Below are 25,908 nucleotides of genomic sequence, written 5' to 3'. Positions count from 1 at the left end.
AGAAACCAATTTCACTTTCATCCCTGGAAGTGGTCCCTCAAATTCAGGGCTGAGATATTTGTGGGGAACAATGTTGGAGAACTTACACAGATGCTGTCTCTGCTCTCTGTTCTGTGTACTAACAGTGAGCTTCAGCTTCCTGTATTGTCAACCTAGCCACTTCCACAAGAAACAAATTCCCATTTAACAAAATGTATCCTTTATATGAAAGCGATTTCTCTCTTATTTGTTTGGAGTTGTTACCTGATTAGCTGTAACCTAGTACTAGAAGGATACTAATTGAATAGGAGCACTATTTACTTCTTAGTTCAAATATTCATGGGCTGACTTTAAATTATAAACTCCTCTAGCACAAGACAGGACATAATTAGCGTGGGGGATTTTTATAAGGCTACATATTGGTGTAGTCAAATTGGTAAAGCAATGCATAGCTTGAATGTGAAATCAACCATTGATGTTCCTGCCATGCTTAGTGAAGAATGAAACTGAATGCAGGTTAAGTTGAACAAGTGGATCTTTATTAAACCCTGTGCACTACTCTGTCTATGTGGCTGACTTGCTTCCAGATGAACGTCAAACTCACCACATTCCCTATTCTCATGGGGTCCTATTAATAACGGACCCTCCAAGGACCATGAGCCCTTAGACTCCATTCCACTGATCATAAAACAATAGTGTTATTGATAGGTAAGCTTTACAAGGCTGTGTACCATTGCTCTGCTTACTATCTTAGCTCTGAAATTATGAAAAAGAGAGGATGTGACAATACATGAGGAGTCAGCATTGTGGATCCAATCAAGGAAAAAAGGGGGAAAGTTGAGAGTCTCTTTACTGAAATTTGTTATAGACCTACAGACATGAGCAAGGCACAGGAACAAATATTCGCTAGAGAGTTGTGGAAAGCATTTATGTGATCCAGTCCTGTGAGACTTATGTAAGCTGGAAACAGGAACAGGACAACAAGGTCTAGCCAAATATTCTTGGAAATTTTGTATAGAAGTTTCGTAATACAAATAATAAGGAAGCAGTCTAGCAAGGAGGCTATCTTGTACCTTGTTATAGTGAACTCTGAGGAAATTGTAAAGAATATATGCTAGAAGTATCATTGTGTGTCTAGTAGGTGCAGAATTAGTTTGAAAACCCTGCTCTGGCTGCTTGAACTGGAGTGGAATTATTTCTTTCTCCATCCCACATACTAAATACACCGGAGGTCGGGGCTATCTCTGCTATTCTACCTCTCCCTTAGTCTCTTAGGGTATCTGTATACTGGCCTGTGTCAGATGACTCGAGCTTGGAGGGCTGAGGCTGTGAGATATAAAATGCAGTGTGGACATTTGGGCTCAGGCTGGACCCAGGCTCTGAGATACCGCTAGCATCAGGCACCTAAACACTTGGAAAATTCCACTGTGTGCCTATCTGCATATTAGGTTCCTAAATACTTTAAGATCTCACCCTTAGTTACTGACTGCTCCTAGTATGTGCAGGGAGATGAATTGCAGTCAGATACTCTACCCTTCCTAGGCATCTTAGTAGGTTTCAAATGTGAGGGGTAGCTCTCTGCTATGCTATTTCTTCCTAACCTCCTTGGTGCTGAGAGCCTGGCGTTCTGCTATGCCAACCTTCCCTGGCCTCCCTTTTATGAGTATTTCTCCAAAATGAATACTTAATGCTCATTTCTGCTGCTCATAGATATTTCCAGACAGCAGTCATGTAACAGTGACATGGTTCCTGTTAGATTCACTGCTGCCTGTGGTGTCTTAAGCAATGTAAATAGCTTTAGAACTACATTAACATGCATCTTCAGACTAAAGACTTCAGAGACAGGCAGCTGTCTTGTGTTCAGTTCAGTGCAGACTGAGAAGTGGGCTGTAGTCCACGAAAGCTTATGCTCTAATAAATTTGTTAGTCTCTAAGGTGCCACAAGTACTCCTGTTCTTCTTTTTATAGAACACACACTCACCCACACACACACTGTCTGTACTCTTTCATGGAAATTTTATTGTTTTCCTATTTTCTTTAATTTAAAGTAAAGGGAATCCTGACTGAAAGTATTATGATCTTTTTGTATGGAAGAAGATAAGGCTCCTGTGAGGGGTGGACTAGGCCTAGAGGTCCCCTGCTGGAGGCCTCAGGGTCTTGCCACACCCATTCCAGGAAAGGAGCAGTGGAGCTAAGTCCACCAAGCAGCCTAGAGAGACTGAAGGGCTGGCCAATCAGAAAGGCTGCAGAGAGCAACCAATGAGGGCCCAGGAGGGCCATATAAAAAAATCACTGCAGAGCCAGAGGAGTGCAGATGGTGTGCTTGGGTAGCCAAAGGGAATTGCAGCACCACAGACAGCTAAGTGCTGGCAGGGACCAGGGGAGTGAGGAAGAGCTCCTGGCTGGCTTCTAGGCCTGAACATAAAAGAGCCCTGAGATAAGGGTGAAGTTTTGGTAAAGGCTGGGGCCCCGAGGAACTGGCTCAGGGAACTGAAAGCAGTTTTTTTAAAGGGACATGGCGGCAAATGGCTGCTATTCTTTGAGTCCCTGGGCTGGGACTTGGAGTAGTGGGCGAGCCTGGGTCCCTGCTATAGGCCACTGGGGAAGTGGCCTACGTTTGGATGGCAATAAGCCCCCAAAAGGAGATCTGGATAGCAAAGCCATTGTCTCCAGGGAGGAAGCCCCGGGGGTATGACCCAATTCAAGGCCCAGGGCTGTTTAAAGACTGCAGACACACCCAATGAGAAGGGGCATTTGTGAGAGGCGAGTGCCACGCTGTTACAGTTCTGAACAGGAGCTGTGAAACTGACCAAAGTGTTCTCAATTACACTCCACTGGGGCTTGGGAGAGCTGGGAACAACTGGGGAAGTTCTAAAGGATCAGTCTCTAAATTCAGAAAGAAAACATTGCATCGGCTTACATTTGTTTCCCATTTGGAAGTTTCCTTTGCAAACACTAAGGTTAAAAGCTTTTGTTTTTATAAACAAAATCTTCTTTGTCATATCTGGGTTACTTAAATTCTGTCACTAAAAAATAGTTACAAAATCATTGACTTTAAATTTCAAAGTACCTCATTCCATATTTTTAATAAAAAGAAATCAGTACAAAACTTCTGGAAGATTTTTAAAAACTCATCAGATCAGTAAGGATCTTTATGTTAAAACCATGGCAATCACTAAAGCAGCTATTAGGCATTAACTGATCCATTGCTAATTAGTAAAACACATTTTCTTCAAATCTTTGGGTGCTGCTGTTAAGACCCTAATGGACATTTGTTAGTGATTATCTGCCTTTGCATCATACTATTACTTTTTTGTTTTGTTTTGTAATTGTGTGTTTTATGATGAATAATTAAGCAGGAACACTATGAAGAAAATATTAGGAGCATTTTTAATAATCAGAGCTGTGATGTTAATGTTCAGTACAGCTGTATTGTTTGAGTGTTGCTGGTACGTTATATCGGGGTAGAGGTGTGACCCGATATAACACGAATTCGGATATAACGCGGTAAAGCAGTGCTCTAGGGGGGTGGGGCTGTGCGCTCCGGCGGATCAAAGCAAGTTCGATAGAACGTGGTTTCACCTATAATGCGGTAAAATTTTTTGGCTCCCGAGGACAGCATTATATTGGGGTAGAGGTGTATGTTTCAGGAGACAGGGTATGTTTCATGGGTGACTTACTGTGACCCAAATTGTCTGAGTGTGAGCTGGAGAAAATCAGTCAAAGGAGGCAGTTGTTTTAAAGGAGAAATTCTGCAAAACTATCTTTCATAGAAATGATAGAAGATGTCAAAGACTCAGAAAACATGCAAACTGGCACATATCTACAAATCAACAAGTTTCTCTTTTGGTGTATACAGCTGGCTGAAGACTTCTTTCTCAGATAAGTTTCATGAGGTTTTAGTTGGTCATAAGGCTAAATCTGTATTAGCATATATCAGTATTTCCCTAAGTGTTCAAAAATCATGAGTCAGGCCCCAGTCATTAATTTGACTTAAAAATAATGAAATTTAAAATAATAAATGTCATTTTATTTGTCTTCTTGTTTTTGAGCCTTTAGAGAGTGCACTTAGGTCATGTTTTCAAGCACTCCGCTCCAAATAGGACTAGGAGTTTATTTTTTTTAAATGAAAACTGAGATTTTCATGTAATAACATGATTCCAGGAATTATACCTTTAAGACAAACATGAGAGTTGGCAAAATGGTACTTCAAATATAATTGCCAAAATATTTTTGTTATTTTAAGGAATAGGCATACAGCATATTTGTTAATTTCAATGTTTCACATGAATACTTCATTGCAGTTTTGTGAAAATAATACTTTGCTGAATGATTATATAAATAGACGGCGGAAAATAACAATCCTCTTTGAAAATGTATATATTAACAAATAGAAGAAAGGGGCAAGTTAATACAAATTAATACAAATCAGAAGTTAGGAATTATAGAAATTTGTTAAGGGAAGCCAAATGACATAAGAAGAGCTCCTTGGCTAGCAGAATTAAGGACATAAAAAGGATTTTTAAAAATATATTAGAAACTAAAAGAATCTTGACAATGTCATTGGCTCATTACAAGATAGAAATGGTAGAATTGTCACAAATAATGCATAAAAGGCAGAAGTGTTCAATAAATATTTCTGTTGGTTTTTTTTGGGGGGGGGGCGGAGGGGACGAAGAGATCAAGCAGTCTCATCATATGTTGATGATAACACTCTTTCCATTCCACTACTATCTCTGGAGGATATTAAACAAAAACTACAAAAGTTTTTAAATCAGTAGGTCCAGATAACTTACATCCAAGACTTTTAAAAGATCTGGCTGAGGAGCCTCCTGGACCATTAATGTTGGTTCTCAATGAGTCTTGAGACACGGGGGAAGTTCAGGAAGACTGGAAGAAAGCTTATGTTGTGCCAATTTTTATACAGGGTAAATGGGATGACCCAGGCAATTATAGGTCTGTCAGCCTGACATCACTCCTGGACAAGATAAAAGAGCAACTTATATGGGTCTCTATTAATAAAGAATTAAAAGAGGGTAAAGGAATTAATGCAAATGAACATGGGCTTATGGAAAATAGATTCTGTCAAACTACCTTGATATCTTTTTTGCTGAGATTATGAGTTTGGTTGATAAAGGTAATAGTGTTGATGTAATTACTTAGACTACTATAAGGCATTTGACTTGGTACTGCACAACATTTTGATTAAAAAATTAGAAAGATATAAAATTAATATGGCACATATTAAATGGATTATAAACTGTTGAATAGGTTTGAAAATGTAATTGTAAACAGGGAATCATTACTGAACAAATGTGTTTCTAGTGGGGTCCCACAAACATCAGTTCTTGGCCTTACGCTATTTAACATTTTTATCAATGATCTCGAAGAAAACAAAATCATCACTAGTGAAATTGGGGGAGTGGTAAATGAAGAAGGCAGGTCACTGATTCAGAGTAATCTGGGTCACTTGGTAAACTGGGAGCAAGCAAGCAAGAAATGTTCATTTTAATATGGCATAATATAAATGTGTACATCTAGGAACAAAGAATATAGGCCATACAGGATGGAAGACTCTATCCTGGGAAGCTGTGACTCATGTCCACCATGACCCACAAATCTTTTTCAAGTAGCTGAATATGAGCTCTTAATGTGACGCTGTGGCCAAAACAGCTAATGCAATCCTGGGATGCATAAACAGGTTAATCTTGAGCAGGAGTACAGAGATTGTTATAGCTCTGTATTTGACACTGGTGAAACCATTGCTGGTGAAACCAATACTGTGTCCAGTTTGGGTGCCCACAATTCAAGAAGGATGTTGATAAATTGGAGAGGGTTCAAAGAAGTCATGAGAATGATTAAAGAATTAGAAAATATGCCTTGTAGTGATAGACTCAAAGAGCTCAATCTATTTAGCTTTACAAAGAAGATTAATGGGTGACTTGATTACAATCTATAAGTATCTATACAGGGAAAATATTTAATAATGGGATCTACAATCTAGCAGAGAAAATATATATCACTATCCATTTTATGATCTCAAAGTGCTGCAACCTGGGTTTGCAATCCCTGTACGGCCTGCGCTAAGTCTGCAACAATGAGCTGAGCTCCCGCTACAGTCATTCCAGGAGGGAATTCCATGTTTCAGTTTGGAGTAATGGTCAGTGTAAACCCAGGAGTCAGGTACCAGGCTGAGTGTGAAGCTAGAATCAGGGTCAAGAAGCCAAACCAAAGGTCAAATGTGGCATCAGAATCAGGAGCAGGGAGGCAAGGATTCGACTGGAGCAGACAGGAGTGAAGGCTAGAGTGAGAACAAGGTAGGATGGAGCAGGGCTGGAACAAGAACTAGAAACAGGAGCAGAACAACGCAACTTCAGAGAGAAGACATCAAAACTATTCAATATATGGAGGCAGTACTTTAATCAACTACTTGAATGGCAAGCCAGTGGCCAATTCCCCAGATATAGAAGAAGGAGAAGATCTGGACATCGAACTATGACTTTTCACCAGAGTAAAAGCAGAGAGTGTAGTCAAAGTATTAAAAAAGAGGCCAACTTGTTTAATTTTACTCTCTGTATAAAGCAACCTGGCTTAATCTAATGTGTTACCTCTGAATACTTTACAGCAGACCATCTATCAGACTATATTCATATTCTTTTTGTCATTTTTCTTCTCCACCTCATGTGTCAGATGTTTACTGCCAAAAAACAACAATGAAGTGGAGAATAATATCTAACATTATTATGAATCATGCTACTGGAGCGAGGAGACAATGCTTTGTCCTGAAATTGTAATCAAACTACACAAGGGTTAATTTGGTGGCACTGTGGATATTTTAAAATTTCTACTCTAATCAGGCTGGAACTAACGCCCCCAGACTATATGAATAAATGATACTGGAATTTGAAAACATCTTACCTGCTAGATTTTTCTGCATAAATTCTGTGATCTTTAAAATAGCAAGTATTACCATCTAGGCAGACTACAGACTGGTCATGTGATAAGTTGATCAGCTGCTGTTGGGGGTGATTTATTATAAAAATAACATGTAAATAGCAACCGCAATAATATTGGAAATCCATCTTTCTCAAAGCATTGTCATTGCTTCAGAGCAAAAAAAAAAAAAAAGATAAAGATTAAGTACAGATTTACTTGCATTCTGGGAGCTACAATAGCAATAATGAACAAAGCACAAGGCATTTCCTAGGGAATTAATGACTTGACTGGGGTTAATGGCCCAAGGCTTTGTTTCAGGCCATCAGTTCTCCTAGCCATTCATTAAGCTCCAGAAAATGCTCTTTGTTCTGATAGCTATTGCTTAACTATTTCCTTGGTCCATTATAAATGTTATGCTAGAGCCATGATTTTAAAATGTCACTTCATCACAGATTTGACAGAGAATTGTTAATGCATGCTTTGTAAATATGCATTTATTTAGTCTGCGTTGACTAGACACTGAAGTCAAAGAAGGCAGGGGGCAAATAATGTTGAATGATTAGCTAATGTTGAATGTTTGTTCAGTTAGCAGAGTTACAGGTTCATCACTACATGTTAACCAACCTGGCACTTTTCTGCAGTCACACAGCTGGAAGGAGACAAAACAAAACACGCCAGTATTCCCCACCCCCACCATCGGCATTGAAGAAATTTTAGTTTTTTTGGAAAAATTCCAACTAATTCTCGTCACTAAAAATAAAATTTTTGAAAAGTGCCTAAGACCCAGATTTTTAAAGGTATTTAGGTGTTGCGGTGTTCAGCACTGCAATGTCTAGCTGATGTAGGTGCCTGAATCTCATTTTCAGAAGGTATTTAGGCACTTTGGAGCCTCAATCCAATGGACAACTATATATATATTTTAAAATTAACAAATGAGATGACAATTTAGGGATTCTGTGTACAATTTATGAATTTGGTGTGAGATTATAAACTTTTCTGTATGTATCTTTATCAAGCTGCAAACTCCATTTTGAATGTGAAGTCATTTGCTTTCTCTCTTGTCCTTCTGCCTCCATGTTGCACTGAAATTCCTGGAGATAGTGATACAGGGCTGACAAGAGAGGCTTGTTACATTTGGATAGTCCCCTCTGCAAATACAAGAATCCAAGACAAAAGGCTGGCTCCTACCCAGGGGAAAAGTCATCTGGCAACATAGTCAGCTGGGAAGAATCTGTGGTAACCTGAGGAAGCTGCTCGTGAAGTCAGATGGGACTGAAAGGTTATAAAAGGACAGGAGCTGCTCTACTCAGGGTCTTCACCCATTTTCACCAGCTCAAGCTAAAGGGAGCTGCTGCAGGAGCCTGATGAAGTGATGGGAACCATGCTTATCTAAGGATTCGCAAGGGAAGGGTAAGTTAGAGTGAGGGGCATTGTGGTCAGGGTGTCTGTTTCCTAGATGATCAGTATTCTCTTGTGCTTTATCTTGCAAGTAAAGAGCAGAGTGGTGTTTTAGGATCATGTGCAAAGTCTGTTTCTACGTGTCTGTTACATGCTACACTTATCAGGTGCCCCTATGAATCCAGAGCACCTACCCAGCTGGAGTTCAGGGAGAGGGAGAGTATAAGCCACCGGGGAATCTGAGGGGTCAACACTAGTCTTAGGGGCTAGGTAGTTATACCATGAGGTTTTGACTGTCAGGAGAGGAAGGCTAGATAGGATCGGCACCCCAAGAGTGTGCCTAGTGTCCAGGAGGGGCAGCTCAACGAGATCTGTGACAACCTGCCTACTAGAGCTGCTTGGAAAAACAGTAAAATATTTCACTGGGATTTTCTCAAGAGTAGGGTGTCCAGTAGGATCCTATACTGGAGAGGGGACCAGTGTGGTGAACAGGGAACCAAAGCGCTCTTTCAAGTTTGACAGATATTCGAATACCTAGCTAATACCATGCAACTTGCTCACTCTAGTGTAGTTTCTGATTGTGGTCTCTTTTAAAGAACTTCTGAAAAGCCAGCCAGTGTTCACTTCTCCATGCTCACTGAAAAGTATGTCCTTTGCAGAGGTGGCACAATGACCTTCTCTTCACTACACTGTGAGACAGGGGGGCCAGCATACAACCTTCTCAAAATCTACTGGTCACTTCCCCATTTGCTCTCAAATCTCATTTATTTAAAGGCCTCAAGGGAAGCAAACCAATATATAGGAGATTTTATATCTATATCTATATATATAATCAAGTACATCAAAAGTTGTTACACGGAGGAGAGAGAAAAATTGTTCTCCTCTAAGGATAGAACAAGAAGCAATGGGCTTACATTGCAGCAAGAAAGCTTTAGGTTGAACATTAGGAAATAATTCCTGTCAAGGTAGTTAGGCAATGGAAAAAATTGCCTAGAGATAGGGTGACCAGACAGCAAGTGTGAAAAATCGGGATGGGGGTGAGGGGTAATAGATGCCTATATAAGAAAATGACCCAAAAATTGGGACTGTCCCTATAAAACCGGGCCCTCTGGTCACCCTACCTATGGAGGTTGTGAATCTCCATGATTGGAAATTTTTAAGAGCAGGTTAGACAAACACCTGTCAGGGATCGTCTAGATAATACTCACTCCTGCCATGAGTGCTGGGGACTGGACTAGATGACTCTCAAGGTCCCTTCCAGGTCTATGATTCTATAGAACATCTAATCTAATGGGAAATAAGCTAATCACAAATATGGACCATAGTGGGTTCAGTATTTAACAATTTCATACTAATTAACCTCACAGGCATGTTCTGAAGGTTAATATGTCAACATTTCCAAAATGGTATGAAGATGTGAAATTCTACATACAGTAAGTCATAAGTATTGTTTAATGTAGCATAACTAATATTCTAAAACACTGGAAGAGTTTTTAAAGGCCTTCTATCACATTTAAATTAAGGGCTAGATTTTTTAAATGTGAAAATCTGCATGCCCATGATTGTAGCTTTAAAAATCTGGTCCTAAGCATGTGTTTTCTTATACTTTCAGCTTGCATAATGACAGATTTTTCTTTATAAGAGTCCCTACAGCAGTCTAAAGTCCACATGATGCCCTTGATAAGCCTGTCAAAGAGCTTTCAGCAGCTAATCAGCAACAACAGACCCACATCTTATTATGACTGGTTGTGTAAGACGTTGTAACACTAGCTATGGAGTGATGGTGAATCATAAAAATGACATCCAAATAATTGTTAATTAAAAGGAGAATATAAACATGATTTTGCAGCAAACAAAAAAAGTGGATTTTTTTCTCTTTTCCTCCCTTTTTTCCCCCTAGCAATGAGCACCATCTGCTGGACAAGGTGTGCATTTACTAACACTAACAAAGAGAAATTGATCTCAAAGACGGAAAAGCAGGCTGTGCCCACAAGTACACTCAGAATGTTTTATATAAATATCCACATAAATTCTCATTTTATTCCCAGATATGCAGCTGAAATGCATTTTGCCACCTGCTTCCAAACACATTATATACTATTAAGCACTTGCATGTCACCACATTACATATTGTAGCTGAAGTGTTAGAATGAAAAGTAATCAAATGAAGGTATCATACTCTTTGTGTGTCAGATTCTTAGCAGCCCCTATGTAGCATGCAGAGAGGATGGGGCAAGGTAAAAGACTTTTCTCCAATCTCTTCCAACCTTCTGCAGGAGGTGGCCAGAATCTAAAGTGGGAAGGCATAGTCCCTGCTCCTAATTAGCATCCTGTAAGTGCTAACTACTGAAAGGGGAATGGGTTGAAAATGGGGTCATTACATTTCATGTGTACTTGCCAGCATGCTGTGGTAGAGCTCCAGGTGTGGTAGTGGCTCCCTCAGAGTTCCCAAGAGGAAATCTGGCTGACCCAATTGTGAAACAGAAGGAAACCAGCAAAGATTTCAAAATTTCCCATGGAACAAAATTCTGTAAAAAGAGTTGGGTTCAGGTAGATTGAAACACTCTCCTGCTTTTGACAGATTTTTAAATTTCATATTTCTAATGTAGAATAAATAATTGAAACAAAAAGCCATTTTGAAATGGAAAAATTGAAACTTTCTGAAACAGAATGCTCTGTTCTTTGATTTTTGAGGTTTTTTTCCAAAATAAAATTTGGTTGAAATCTACATGTCCATGAAATGTGAGGGAAAGACAGTCTATCAGAAAATTACCACCAGCTCTAGTAACTACCGATACACAAACCAAAAACTTCTGTCTCAAAATGTTGTGAGATAACTGCCAGTTCAGGGCAACTGCATGTGTATCTCCTCTCTGTGGTCCAGCAAGGGCACACACTTCAGGCTTCTGGCTACAGAAAAAACAATAAAAGAATCTATACACATGCTAATAAGCTTACCAGAGATCACCCCAACCTGCCATGGGCTCTGGCAGGAGCAGTCCTTCCAAACACCCCCCAGGGGTTTCAAGTTCTGAGCTGAGACTGTGATGAACAATTACACTCATGCCATGTTTAGTCCACCCTTTATATGGTTAGTTTGATCTGGAGTTTCCAGGACCAGGTAATTAGCAGATAATCGGTTTCTCTCATCAGGGTGTAGCTTCAAAAGGATGGATTCAAAATGGGTTCTTTGCATTCCCCTCACCCACAGAAGTCTTTTGAAGTTCTTGCATTTATATTAGGTATGTCCCTAGAAAAGTTACATACAATAACACATAAACAATTGCATTTTTAATACAGTGGACACCAAATGTACTAAACCTAATTCAATAAGGTTTAGGTTAATTCAGTGAAGTTTATCTTAATTTCACATGATTTGTCCAGGATAGTGTCAGTCTGTCACAATGACAGTCCCACCCTAGCCCATCCATTCACCAAACAAGGGCTGTTTTCAATACACACAGTAAAGACAGTGCTAGGTCTGAGAAAAGATATGGAAATAGGACATAGGGAATAAGGAGATAGTGCCGCTATACTGTATTGCAGCCCCAATTAATGCTTCAGACTGACACCTCCTATCCCATGCCCAGCAAAAATAGAGGCATCACAGGGAAGAAGGCCAAAAAAGGAAACTGCAGGACAGTAGTCTCACAACACCAGCAACAATGAGCTAAAAGGACAGAGCACCCCAACAGCAAAAGGGACTGTTATAAGAATCCTGCAGACTCAACTCAGAAATAAGGAGGCTACTGGAAATGGCTGCTTATTTCAAATTAATAAAGGTCATAGGAATGTTAAATTAGAAATTTCCCCGAGAAAAAAAATCAGTCATGACTATCTACTTCCAGACCTCATCTGACTATGTCTTCTGCCCTTGTCTTCTCACAGTGGAAAGCCTACAATCTGAACTTCAGGTCCTACAGATTTAGTTCAATCCTCCTTTTAAATTTAATGAATATTCCAGAGGAGAATTTCCTTTCCCTCTGTAAATTATTTATATTTGTTCTTAATCAAGTATTGCCTTTCTGATTAGTTGTACCAAGACAGGATAATCAATCTCATTTTATCATACGGAAGAACTGAAAGACTTTATATGGGACAGGAATAAATTCAGACTTACTCTGAAAAGGTCAAGGTTCCAGCTCTTAGAAAGCTCTCAATCTCCATTTATTCAGTTTTACTTCCTAAGAGGTCATGGTATGGCAGTCAAGTACTCTATTGATCTTTTGGCTATCAGAAGTAAAATATTCTGAATCTATATATCCTAAATTGATCTTGGACTCATTTCTCCTCGAAAACAAAAGACAATAACCTGTGATGGGTTCAATAAGAATTGTTACGACTCAGGCCTCCTCTCTCTAATTTTCTTTTTTGCATCAGTGGTACTGCTGAAGTATTCCAGATATCAACACTAACAAATTGTAAACTGCATTTATTTTAAATAAACATTCAACAACAAAAAATCACCTTCCTCCAAATTTGGAAATGACTACTACTAGAAGAGTGATTTCTGAATACTAAAGCCCAGATCCACAAAGAGTCTTATGTTTCTAAAGCCCAGATTTAGGCACCTAAAACCCAGATTTAGATGCTCCTGCAATTCACAAAACTCTTGCTCGACTGTCACCTAACACTATAAGCTGCCTAAACTCATGCAGCACATACATTTTCACTCTGGAAGTCTATTAGATGCCTAAGTTTCTGCCTCTGGGCACTCGCACTGCTCCCTCATTCTAGGACTCCTTTCTCCTGTCTAAGCACCAGTACAACCCTCAAACAAGGTGAAGATAGGCAGTGCCTCAACTATCATGTTTGCGGGGCCTGATCTGGTTGGTATGCTCAGATTGTATCTAATTCCACACACAAGGGCCAGGAGAAGGAAGCAGTGCGATTCTTTTAGTCCAATGGTTAGGGTACTTGCCTAGGATGAGAAACACCTGAGTTCAATTGCTGCTGAGGAGAAGAAATGTGAACCGGGGTTTCCCATCCCTGATACGCTGATAGAAGGCTCTCTCAATCTCTCTTTTATTAATGTTGTTCCACGGTGTATTAAGTTATTAACTATGCATTTTACCAAAGCAAGAGCAACTTTGTAGTGCAGGTATTAGGGCAGCCACTTGAGAAGTGGGAAACCCCTACTCCTTATCAGGCAGAGGCAGGAATAGAACTGGGGGCTCCCACATCCCAATAAGTGCTTTAACAACTAGGATAAAGGTAATCTTCTGTCTTCATTTTGTGTGGAGTTAGGGGTGCTGGGAGACTCTCTACCAGATTGGGCTCCATAGGCCAGCTAGGTGAGGCAAGGCCTGTCTCCACGTGGTTTGAGGCTCATACCAGGGTTTAGGTGCAAGATAGCCATCCAGGTGCCTGCCTCAAGGCAGAAACTTAAGTGTGTTGGGGACTTTTACTGCAAAAACTTAGGCAGGGGTTCTATGGATCGTAGTAGCACCTAAATCTGAGGGTTAGGCACCTAATGGAATGTCTACACAACCTGCAGCAGCAAGGCTCCAAGTCTGGGTTGACAGACTTGGGCTTGTGGGAGATCGCACTAATAGCATTAAAAATAGCTGTGTAGATGTTGGACTGGAGTTTGGGCTTTGAAGCATGGTGGGGGAAGCACCTCCCCCACTGCAACTTGAGACCATTGCTCCTTGTTCTGTCATCTGCCACCACTGAGAACAGCCAAGCTCCATCCTCTTTGGAACCCCCCTTCAGATAGTTGAAGGCTGCTATCAAATCCCTCCTTGCTCTTCTCTTCTGCAGACTAAACAAGCCCAGTTCCCTCAGCCTCTCCTCGTAAGTCATGTGCCCCGCCCCCTGAACATTTTTGTTGCCTTCTGCTAGACTCTCTTCAATTTGTCCACACCCTTTCTGTAGCAGGGGGCCCAAAACTGGACGCAGTACTCCAGATGTGGCCTCACCAGTGCCGAATAGAGGGGAATAATCACTTCCCTCGATTTGTTGGCAATGCTCCTACTAATGCAGCTCAATATGCTGTTAGCCTTCTTGGCAACAAGGGAACACTGCTGACTCGTATCCAGCTTCTCATTCACTGTAATCCCCAGGTCCTTTTCTGCAGAACTGCTGCTTAGCCAGTCGGTCCCCAGCCTGTAGCGGTGCATGGGATTCTTCCGTCCTAAGTGCAGAACTCTGCACTTGTCCTTGTTAAACCTCATCAGCTTTCTTTTGACCCAATCTTCCAATTCGTCTAGGTCACTCTGGACCCATCCCTATCCTCCAGCATATCTACCTCTGCCCCATCTTAGTGTCATCTGCGAACTTGCTGAGGGTGCAATCCATCCCATCATCCAGTTCGTTGATAAAGATGTTGAACAAAACCAGCCCCAGGACCGACTCCTAGGGCACCCCGCTTGATATCGGCTGCCAACTAGACATCGAGCTGTTGATCACTACCCACTGAGCCCGACAATCTAGCCAGCTTTTTATCCACCTTATAGTCCATTCATCCAATCCATACTTTTTTAACCTGCTGGGAAGAATACTGTGGGAGACTGTATCAAAAGCTTTGCTAAAGACGAGGAACAATCTCCCACTCATCACACTGAACAGTGTCAATCTGCTTCTCTGTCGGGTGTAACTGTCAGGGACAATTTAGATTATCTTTTTAGTTTGAGTACCTAGATGAAGTTAAATAAGAAACACTGGTGCAGTCCTAATAAAGGCTACACTGGCAACATCACATTCAATGTTTCATACTGATTTACAAAGCAGAATCTGTACTTGCACTTAAACCACACTAAAATAGAAGTATGCAAGTAGCCTTTTGCACTATGGAAGACCTTGAAAGGAAGCAGAAGATGTAAAAACAGATTTTTTTAAAGGTTCACATAATTCAGGAATTTATATTTAATGGAGGTTGTAGAAAGGCTACAAGTTTTATGTGCATTGAATTTTTTTTTCTTCCAGGGTGTTGTTGGGAACTTTCATTTAAATTCTGTTCCCCCAAATACAGCAGACAAATTGCTTTTTGTATGATTCATCACAAATAGCAGTGAAACCTTTATTATCCCGAGTATTTCTCTTGTCCCTTTCAGAAGCTACTGCTGTTTTGACCTTCATTATTCACTTAGCCAGATGCTTCTCTTGCACCTTTAATTTTTTTTGACCTTTTATAAAGTGGGAAAAAAATAATGAGTCTTGAAAGAGCAATTTTGACATTAGAACATTCTCCAAGATTCATAAGTCTCTTTGTTACTCCCACTCAGAACAGCTTCATTTATGGCTAAGTTGTGAATCCCTTACTCATTCTGGTGAGGCATTAGTCACATGAGTAGTGACTTTAATGGAACTACTTGTGGGAGTAACTGCTCATCAGTGTGAGCAAGAGATTCGCAATCTGACTGGAATTTTTCTAGTTGTGTTCTCAGCCAGCAAGGGAAGATATCTTCCCGTAGAGACAGATGCAACTCCCACTGCCATCAGTGGGAACTCATGGCAGAACAGGGCCTTATCTGTAGAAGGTGCTTCAGCTAAGAACAACTGCACCAGACTATTTTACAGATTTTACAAAATATTTTCAGATGCTCCAGACCAGTCAGATTGCAGTTTTCATAAACTCCATTTTGTTCTGTTTCTCTCCAAGTTATTTGGGGTATCTGAGGAATCTCTGCAGCTATTTAATTTTAAAAGAAAGCTTGTTTCGGTGTGTTTTTTCTATGTAATTTTATTCCAATGTCCAGTAATTATTCATTTTTATTAAATACAGATTCATTTACCAAAGTAGGCAGAGATCAACTTGATGTGGGGGAACAGGCATAGCTTGGGAGCCCATAGCCATTAGGGATGTCTAAGGGAGAGAAAATCCTAGGGAGTAGCTCCATGTGGATAGTCCGAGATCTGTAGGATTTCCCTATGGACTTTGGAATGTCTTTGAAATGCTGAAAACTAACACACCTGCCCCATCTATATGCCCACAAAACATACCTCAGACTGATCCCTCTGGATTACAGCAAACGTTAACCAAAAATTTCCCTAGTAACCTTCCCTCTTCCATGGGATTTACATTGGAGGGGATCAGTAGCACACACGTTTTATTTAAGATGAATAAATTATTTCTGTTTGGAGTTTTATTGTGAGCACACCAAAAAAGTGCATATCTGAATGTAACACAGAATTGTTAGAAAACCGTGTAATGAATTGTGTTAGTCAAATATATACTAAATAGTATTGTTGGAGAAATGAATATTGTATATAGTATTTTAAGAAAATAGAAAGGAATTCTTGCATTTGTATGTGGGTCTGCTGATACAGCATTTCAGAACTCAGCTGATAAAGCTTCAGGGTTATGTTGAACCATGAAACCTGGGTTGTGTATTTTATTTGTAAAATCTTTGGTCTGTGTATATAGCAGGCAGCAACAGAGTGCTCGCAGGGAATTATTAGGTATGCGCTGTCCCTCAACAAGACAAGCTAATAAGCAAAACCCCAAGGCCACAAAAATAGACCAGTAAGATTAAAAACAACTGGATGAAACCAACTGGGTTGACAGCAGAGAATAAATGACAGGAATGGCCTGAATCAGATAAAAGTAAGTTTTACCAGGATAAGCAAAAATGTATTCGTTTTCATTCGTTATTGTGATTTATGCATGAGAATGTTTTAATTAGGGGTATAGAATAGATAGTTTATTAAGTTACCTCATCTTTGTACCTAAGTCTGCAAAGTTACAAGGGATAAAAGATAGGTGATTGACAACATGAGAATGGAGAAAACTCAGGGAAGAACATAGCAGAGACCAAAGATTTGAAAAGAGTTGCACTGTGCCCAGGAGAAGTAATTTGATCAATTATTCTCTTAATTTATCTGTTTTTGCATGTAATTCAGAAGTGATAATAGCATTGTCTTAAATACAAAATAAAGGCCAAAAAAAAACTGTTTACACCTAAATGGATAGAAATCTCGGGCTAGGAAGGACCTCAGGATGCCATCTTGTCTAGCCCCCTTTGCTGAAGCAGGACCAAGTAAACTTAGATAGTCTCTGACAGGTGTTCATCCAACCTGTTCTTAAAATCCTCCAATAAGGTGGATTCCATAACTTCCATTAGAAGCTGATCCTAGAGCTTAACTATCCTTATAGTTAGAAAGCCCTTTTTCCTAATGTCTAACCTAAATCTCCCTTGCTACAGATTAAGCAGATTTCTTCTTGTCCTACCTTCACTGGACATGGAAAACAATTGATCACTGTCCTCAACTGGTTTTGGACCCATCTTAGTAATTTCATATGAACCACATTTCCCTACTTTGCTTATGAGAACGTTATGTAGATCTGTATCAAAAGCCTCACTAAAATCAAGATATATCACATCTACAACTTCTCCCATCCACTAGGCCAGTAATTCTGTGGAAAAAAGGAAGTTATGTTGGTTTGGCGTGATTTGTTCTTGACAAATCCATGTTGGCTATTATTTATAACCCTGTTATCCTTTAGGTGCTTACAAATGATTGTTTAATAACTTGTGTCGGTATTTTTTCAAGGTATCAAAGTTAGGCTGATTGGTATATAGTTCCCTGGGTCTTCTTTTTTACAGATGCATACTGTTTGCCCTTCTCCAGTGCTCTGGGACCTCACCCATCCTCCATGAGTTCTCAAAGAATGGTTCTGAAATTGCTTCAGCTAGTTCCTTAATTACCTAAGGGTGAATTTCATCAGACCCTGATGACTTGAATACATCAAACTGATCTAAATATTCTTTAACCCTTTTCCTTATTTTAGCTTGCATTCCTTTCCCTTTGTTGTTTATATTAATTGTGTTAAGTATCTGGTTACAATTTACCTTTTTAGTGAAAACTGAAGGTATTAAATAATAGGTATACATGCTAAAAAGAAAAAAGGTTGTCAAAGTGCAGGACATACAGTGACATACAAAAACACTTCAGCCTTCTTATTTTATGTGGAGTGTGTAGCAATACCTATAGCTACAGATGCATAAATGTTTTCATTCTAAAGGGTCCTTTTCAGTTTCTTATAACTTTTACTTATTGGGCTAAAAATTGGAACACGTTTTTTCTCAGCCTGGGGGTGATATTTTTCTGAATGCTTGAGTAAAAATATCCAGTCATTTTCAAGCACAGAAATGTAGCTTATGCTTGAAGACCAATTGGCCTAGTAAGCAATAATGTATGGCTGGCTGGAGTATACAGTACAAGCATCTCTTATACCACCAGTACCTGAAGCATTAAATTGGTAGCACTGGAGTCATTTACTTTTACTATACACCAGATAGCCACATGTAATTGCTACTGTGCTTCAGGAGAAATGGCTTTGAAAATGTTAAGATACAGAAAGAGATGCAAGAAGCTAAGCTTCTTCCTGTGTGAGCAACTTACTTCTGTAATTCCATTGATGGTAATGGGGCAATAGACATGGAACAATACACTACACCTACATATTGAGAGGAAATACAAACCACAAAGTGGTGTTGTCTGTGCTGCTACAAGCATGGGCATGATAATGAAAGGTACACTCTGCTTTTATTATCATCTATGTTATCTATGTAATATTGTTGTGGTTGAAGCAATTATACCTCCAGAGATGAGATGCAAAAAATAGTAACTATTTAGTTGCTACTTACTACTGTGTAGAGTTTATTTTAAGCTAGTATTATTTATTAATATTGTAACAGCTTCAACAGACTACACATGATAGAGATATCTCTGTTTTCTACCTCACAACTCCTCCCCAAAACCTCTCCAGTTGAATAGTAACTGACCAGACATTCAGCAATTAAAATAAGACATTGTAAGCATAAGATTTGCACCTCTCTAGCATCTTTTTTCCAAATACTTTACAAAAATTAATGAATGTTTATGGAAAACCCATGAAGCAGGTAAGTGTTACACCCATTTTCCAGATCAGGGGAATGGAGGTACAAATAGGCAGTTGGTGGGATTTTCAAAGCACTCAGCATTGGCCTAACTGTGCTCTCATTGAAATGAATGGGAGTTTTAGCAATGATTGTATTGGGGCAGAATTAGGCCAAAGCTGAATGCTTTTGAAACCCCCAATTTATGTGTCTTTCCCAAGCTCATGAGGAGCCGAGAACTGATCCCAAGATTCCAGATTACCAGTCACTTGTTTTAAACTTTGCTATCATTATTATGGGTGTCCATTACATTTACAAACAGTAGGATAAGTCACCTGCCCTCATTCTCATTAGGATAGTTACAGAACACTAAAGAAATAAAAAGGCCACATAGTTCCACATCTCTGAAATAAATGATACGCAAAAGGGTATTTCAACAATTTGTATGTTATCATATGTGAAGTATTTTGACAACCTGTCCTTCCTTTTTAACATGTATTCCTTAAGTTTGATCTATATGGAGAATTTATTTTCCTTGCATCCCATTTTTATCAGGGTAGATTGTTAGATTCAACGGGTAACATAACACATTTCCATGGCATTCTTACAAACAACTTTTTAAAAAATAATAGTTATAAAAGCTCTTTGATAATTTATATCTTTATTTTATTGAACTGTGGTAAATGAAAGAAAAGGAAATATCTTAACATACTCTACGGTAAGCAGGGAAGCTGCAATTTATTGTTTTCTTGGGCTAACATTTTCAGGAGTGGCCTTTCAGTTTTGGACCTCAATTTTTGGATGTCTAAATTGAAATACCAAAAAATTAGTGGATGCTCCTTAAAATTTTGGCCATTTGGCCAACAGAAACGTGAGGAAATATTTATAAAACTAATCATCACCACCAGATGGCGCTACTTTACACCACCTGAGTTACACCAAGTAGTATACCTAAGTCAATAACAATTAACACACTCCTTGTAAAAACAATCTTACAAGTATAGGAAACATGCAGGTCTATAAAAAGAAAATGAATGGAGATGGTTCAATGGGGACAAGGACAGGACTTAATATGTAAAACTAGCTAAACTGGAGAATGAAGTAAGCCAAGGGAAACGAGGGAACAGAAGCAGTTCAGCAGTGCAACATCTGGCCCTGTGCTACCAAACAAAAGGTCAGAGGTTGGAAGTAAGGACTGATGAACTGGTTCAAATTAAAGAAGAACTAATTCAAATTATCACTGAACATTGAAATTGAGGTTGCTGTTTTACAGCTTCAAAAATGTTAACTTCCCACTCCTGATCCAAAATCTTTGTCATTCTAGCCCTTTTCCGTGTGAAGATGGGTTTGATATAAACTGATTGCTAGGACTGAACGGATCTTGCTGAAGCAGAAAGGGGAGTCCTGAACGCACACACGTTTTACATGTTTTATGTAAAATGAGTCAATTAAATTTGGGTGTATTCCAAAGAATCATCTCACTAAAACTCCTCAGAACCTCCATGTGATGCCACGAATAATGGTGTGATCATGGGGAACAGGACATTGTTATGTTGGGGATGGGGAGGATCGGAAGAGTTTTCTGAGGCATACCCAAAAATGCTAAGGTAGTTTCTGCTGTAGAAACTTCCCATCCTTTCTGACACTGACAGTAGGACAGCTACTGCTTACTCCGAGCTAAAATATTCCTGGCCTTTCCAGAAGTGGGAAGGATTGTGGGAGCACAGGAAATCTTCACCTCTGTGCTCCTGAATAAGGAGCTGGGACAATTATAACTTAATAATCCTTACTTAAGGACTGTACAGTACTTCTGTGAATCCCCCAGGAAGCCACCTTTTTCCAAAAATGGTGGGGAGGAAGCCAAGTATCATGCATTCCCATTGACTTCAATAGGAATGCAGGAGCTCAGCACCTCTGGAAAATCCCTGTTTAGATGTTTAAATGGATGCAGAGGAATAACTTCAGGCTCACAATTTTGAAAATCTTGGCCTAAATTTATATTATTTTGTTTGGGAAACATGATGTTACTTTCACAATTGATTGCCTGGAATATTAGAGGTGGGAGTAACTTTCTTATTGGCTGGGAGAATATCTAAGTACAAGGTTTTCTCAGGTGTTTCACTGAAGAATGTCTTTGGTCTGTCTATCAACCTATCTTGGATTTTATACTCCCACCCATCACACAATATCTGACCATTTTCATGTAAAATTGATAGCAAAAAAAAAGTCCCCAGATGATTTCAAGGGTTGTCTGGCACTTTTCTCCTTGTTGGTCTTTGCCAAAACATTATTTCTTTTAATAATGTTTTTGTGGTTAACTTTTTTTAAGGTGCTGTGAACTTGAGGCTAGACTGGTTATGTCCCTATCTGAGTGCATGCAGGAGCCTATACATTCTCATCCAGGGGCCACCTTCTGGGCATATAACAATGCAAAGGGGCTGGGTCATACCGGTGGAACTGGTTGGGCATGGAGAAGGGCATTATACTAAGGCATTCTGAGAGATGGTAATTTGGGGCAGTGTGACTTTCCTCCATCCACAGCACAGACCAGAGGGTTATTCACACAATCTGTCATTTCATGTGTTGGGGCTTTTTTCTTATTATCTGCCATAAGAATGTAAATGCCACTTTGTCCACATTAGTTATGATGCATTTTGTTATTGAAATACACAGATTAAATGAGGCCAGAACAGAAGCTCTGAAAACTCTTCACAAGGGTGGATCAAACATCCTGAGTCCATTTTAACACTTCTTTCAACTGTTCTCTCCAGCGTTCAATGCACTTCGAAGAATCCCAAGTTGGAGCAGACAACCATGCTTCCAGCAGAGCCCAGCAATTGCTAAATACACAGTTAAGAAAAGCACTTTGATACGTGCAGTCTACATAACTGGAAGTCTGATTTTCTGCTACTTACATCTTGATACAAAACCTCCACAACATCAAGGCTGATCTATCTTTGTATTGTTTCTGCTGCAGAACTTAGACCGCTAGGTTAGGACCTCTGTAATACTGAATGGTTACTTTCATCTCCTATATGTTGAAGGCAGGGCAGAGAGGATGTAGTGTGTGTTATATAAAACTGTTAAAAATGGTCTAAATTTAGAAAGTATGATAGAAAGCGAAAGTGTTATGAGCGCTTATATACACAACATATCTCAATAATGAGATAAGGAGCTTGAGAAATAAGTACATCTCAAGGAACTGTCTAAAAAAATCTTTTCACTAATTTAAGATTTTTTTTCTTCTCCTCTTCCTTACTACTTATTTGTTATTTACACTCTTGTAGTGACTTGAGGTCCCACTTTTGGGAATCAAGGCCACACTGAGCTGAGAAGTCCATTCTCCAAGAAAGCCGCTGGCCAGTAGCCACCCTCTTAATGGCAGCAGAAAAAGGAAATGAGACCCTGGTTTCTATCCTGTCTGTATCAGGAAGTAGATGGTACAATCCAAGGCTTGGTAAATATTTTCTCAACTCAGCTCTTGGTGGTGTGACCTCCAGACATGACATTCTGGGGATAGGCCAGGACCCTGGAATACTGTGTGCAGCAAGTCTCCCATTCTGCAGATGTTATGGGATGGTCTTACCATAACCCTTTAAGCCATGAATGCTCTAACATGCATGCTCATCGGTACAGAGTGAACTGTCTCAGAGACTAATAAACTGGAAGCCTGACCTAGATCTGGGGCTAGTGATTGTTGCAATATCACAATCAACAGATGAATACATCTTGTTCCTGATTTGCAAACCAAACTACAGACTAGCTACAGCCCAGTAAACTGTGAGAACAGCACCTGGGTGTTTAGTTGTACTCCGGACTCTGAATGTTATTTGGAATTACTACTATGGGGAGTATGGTCTTTGTGCATAATAATAATTTATTATCATTTTTCAAAGATCCCAGAAGGAAGTCAGTTAAAATCACTGGATTATGAGGTATTCAGTTGTGCTCCATGTTTTTGTTTTCAGTAGAGCATGGTATTGTGAGGTATTTCTTGTATGTATAACATATATAAAGGATGTAAATAAAGGGATACGAAATATATATTTATTAGCTTAGACTGTGGATAGAAATGATTGAACTCATACAAAGATTTATGTTTTAGTTTAATTAGAAATAGTCTTTTGTATTGCTCACCAATATGTTACATAAATATTTTCATTAGTATAAAGTGTTGTACAATATAGCTTAAAATATTTCCAGTAAGCCATGGAATTTATTATAATACTGATACACAACATGAGATAATAGTTTTGAGAAAAGGGAGAAAAGCATTAGTGATTCTAAATAAATGTGAGCGAGTCTAGGGCACTTGAGAATTATTTCTCTGCACTTCTAGCACTTCTCTTTTGAAGTTGGAGAATAACATTCCAAAATGATTCAACAAGCTTAGCATAGAATGGTCAAAATTTAAAGAACAGGAAGAGCTCCCTATGAAAAATAACAATAAGAAAACAAATAATAATGGATCAAGAGCCACATGATAAATACACAGATTGGCCCTCTATGTTGAAGCTGTTGCAGAAATTGTTAATCATGGGAGAGGCATTTTTCTTGTTTAAACTTGACAGGCCCAATTAACCACTGCCCTATACTTTTGTACAGGCATTTACACCTAAGTGAGTTCAAAGTACATGTAAAAGACTACTGTTTCTGACCTGGTAGCATTTAAAACCAGCTTGCCATTGGTACAAGTGACTACACCAGGTGCAGAGCAACTGTGAATTAAACCTGACATAGATAAAACTAGAAAAGGTGTGGTGTATTCACTTTATTTGCTTTCATCATTTATGTTATCTGTTCATTCTAAACTGAATATTCCTGCTCCATAATTTAAAATCTAGGGTTTACCTTAGATTATTATCTGTCTTTTGAATGCTATCATTTATGGGTTATTTTTGCTGGATTGGCAGAATTTAGATGATGCTTCTGCAGCTTAATAATGATTAGAGACCATATATTAGTTACATTTAGATTAGGCTGATGCAGTATTTTGCTTGTGGGTGGGCATTTTGTTTTCCTTTAGTATATACTGGTCCAAACTGAATCAACTTGCTGAAAGTCTGAAAGAGTGACTGAAAGAGTCACTTCCTTCCAATACTGAAAAGGGGACTTTAGGGATAATACTGTTTTTCCTTATTCTAATAAAGCCACTCTGTCTGTCTTCTTCATTACAGAGCTTCTACCCTGAACCTTCTTCAGCTCCTTTCTGCCTGAAACCCTGCTACAAGTTTACAGAAACAGTTCACATAAGGTCACATAATGGGGTGAAGCAATCTCTAGCAGCTCCTAGGTCGGTGAAGAGATTCTACCTCTTCCACCCACAATGTAGAACTGTTTCTTAAAGGCATAGTGTAGCCTTATACTAAATACATAACTTTAATTAAAGTATTAGCATTTCAATTTGATGGACTGTTGGCTAATGATAATCAGTTAACACTCTGAGTTTATATGAAATGAAAACTAAGAAGATGAAGATACTGAGATGCAGAATAGAAAGGAAGTAAAATGAGAATAAAACAGAGTAAGGGATGTAGAGAAAACACCAGCTAAAGATCCAGTAGCCTGGGAGGAATGGTCCATTGGGACTCTGGTAATTGAGCCCAGGCACGCTAGGTCCTAATGCTGCCACCTTAGCTACTATACCAGAGCAATGCCCTGACCTGGTACCCCCTGACCAACAGCCTTAGTGGTAAAGGCCTACAGGCTCACAACAGCCACACACCAGGCTCCTCATTGGATGGACAAGCAGCACTCTCATTAGGTACCTGGACTATCTAAAGACTCCAACAGGAAGAGGAAGCTGTCTGAGCAACAGACCATTGCCTGCTGGTTGCTCCTCAGACTGCCTTGCCTTGCCTGACCCTATCTTGCTGGCCTGACCCTGCCTTGCCTCCTCGTCCAATCTCGCTTCCCTAACCCACTGACCCAGCCCCTTGGATTGGTTCTTTCATCTACTGACCCCTGTGAGAACCGTGACCATTTCTCTGTACAGCTTCTGATATGGATTGACGTACTAGCTACCCAACCATCACACACACTTGACTACTGCTCTGGACTGCCGCCTAGCCCATCTCAGACACCTGGGCATTACATGGTCCTACAATAAATTGTGATTCTACAGGGATATTTAAGGTGTTGTCGGAGAATAATAATGTCTGTTTTTCTTCTATAATTGTTTTAAAGAAGGTTAATTATTTATTGCCATATGCATTCATTGTTCTACTTTTCTACATGTTGTAATGTGTGTACTTTGACTGTCCCGTATTTTGCATCCTGATATCACCTGATGAATCAAGCATTTGGAAGGTCATGGGATATAAGGAACACCTTTTAAAATAAAAATCAATCAAAGGAAGGATGGCCTACATCAAATAATCATCTTCAAATAAGACAGGAGGCCTCAGAATAATACAAATATTCAGGTACAAATATAGACAATGTTTGAAATGAATAGCTCCAGAAGACTGACTGCTGCCATAACAGGGGTAACTTCATTACTGAGCCTCCAAAAAAAGAAAAAGTGTAGCGACAGTTATAAGACGTGCAATGACTCTTAAGGGCTGTACTCGTTGGCTATGAGACAAACTTCTAATGTTCCCAGTTTCACTGCCTACAACCAGCACTTCAGTACGTGCAGTTATTTATATATTTATTTTTAAGTAGCTTCTGTTTCACTAGAGCCTTTGTAAAGGCTTTTGAGCCCTCGTTACATAGCAGCTGCCAAGGTCTAAATTTGCCAGTTCTTTGAACAGCTAAGCCTTCTCTTGAG

The 25,908-nt window shown here is 39.4% G+C and overlaps 1 long non-coding RNA gene across 1 annotated transcript; it reads left to right on the top strand.

Annotated features, from left to right (window-relative positions):
- The first annotated feature begins 8,041 nt into the window (after positions 1–8,041).
- On the top strand, positions 8,042–25,494 carry LOC128834461 (uncharacterized). The gene is made up of 2 exons (XR_008444430.1): positions 8,042–8,325; positions 24,314–25,494. It is a non-coding gene; the product is annotated as an uncharacterized LOC128834461 (long non-coding RNA).
- Positions 25,495–25,908: the final 414 nt, after the last annotated feature.

Source organism: Malaclemys terrapin, chromosome 3 (assembly GCF_027887155.1).
Source record: "Malaclemys terrapin pileata isolate rMalTer1 chromosome 3, rMalTer1.hap1, whole genome shotgun sequence".
Taxonomy (NCBI): domain Eukaryota; kingdom Metazoa; phylum Chordata; order Testudines; family Emydidae; genus Malaclemys; species Malaclemys terrapin.
This window is presented reverse-complemented; position numbering and strand designations above follow the sequence as displayed.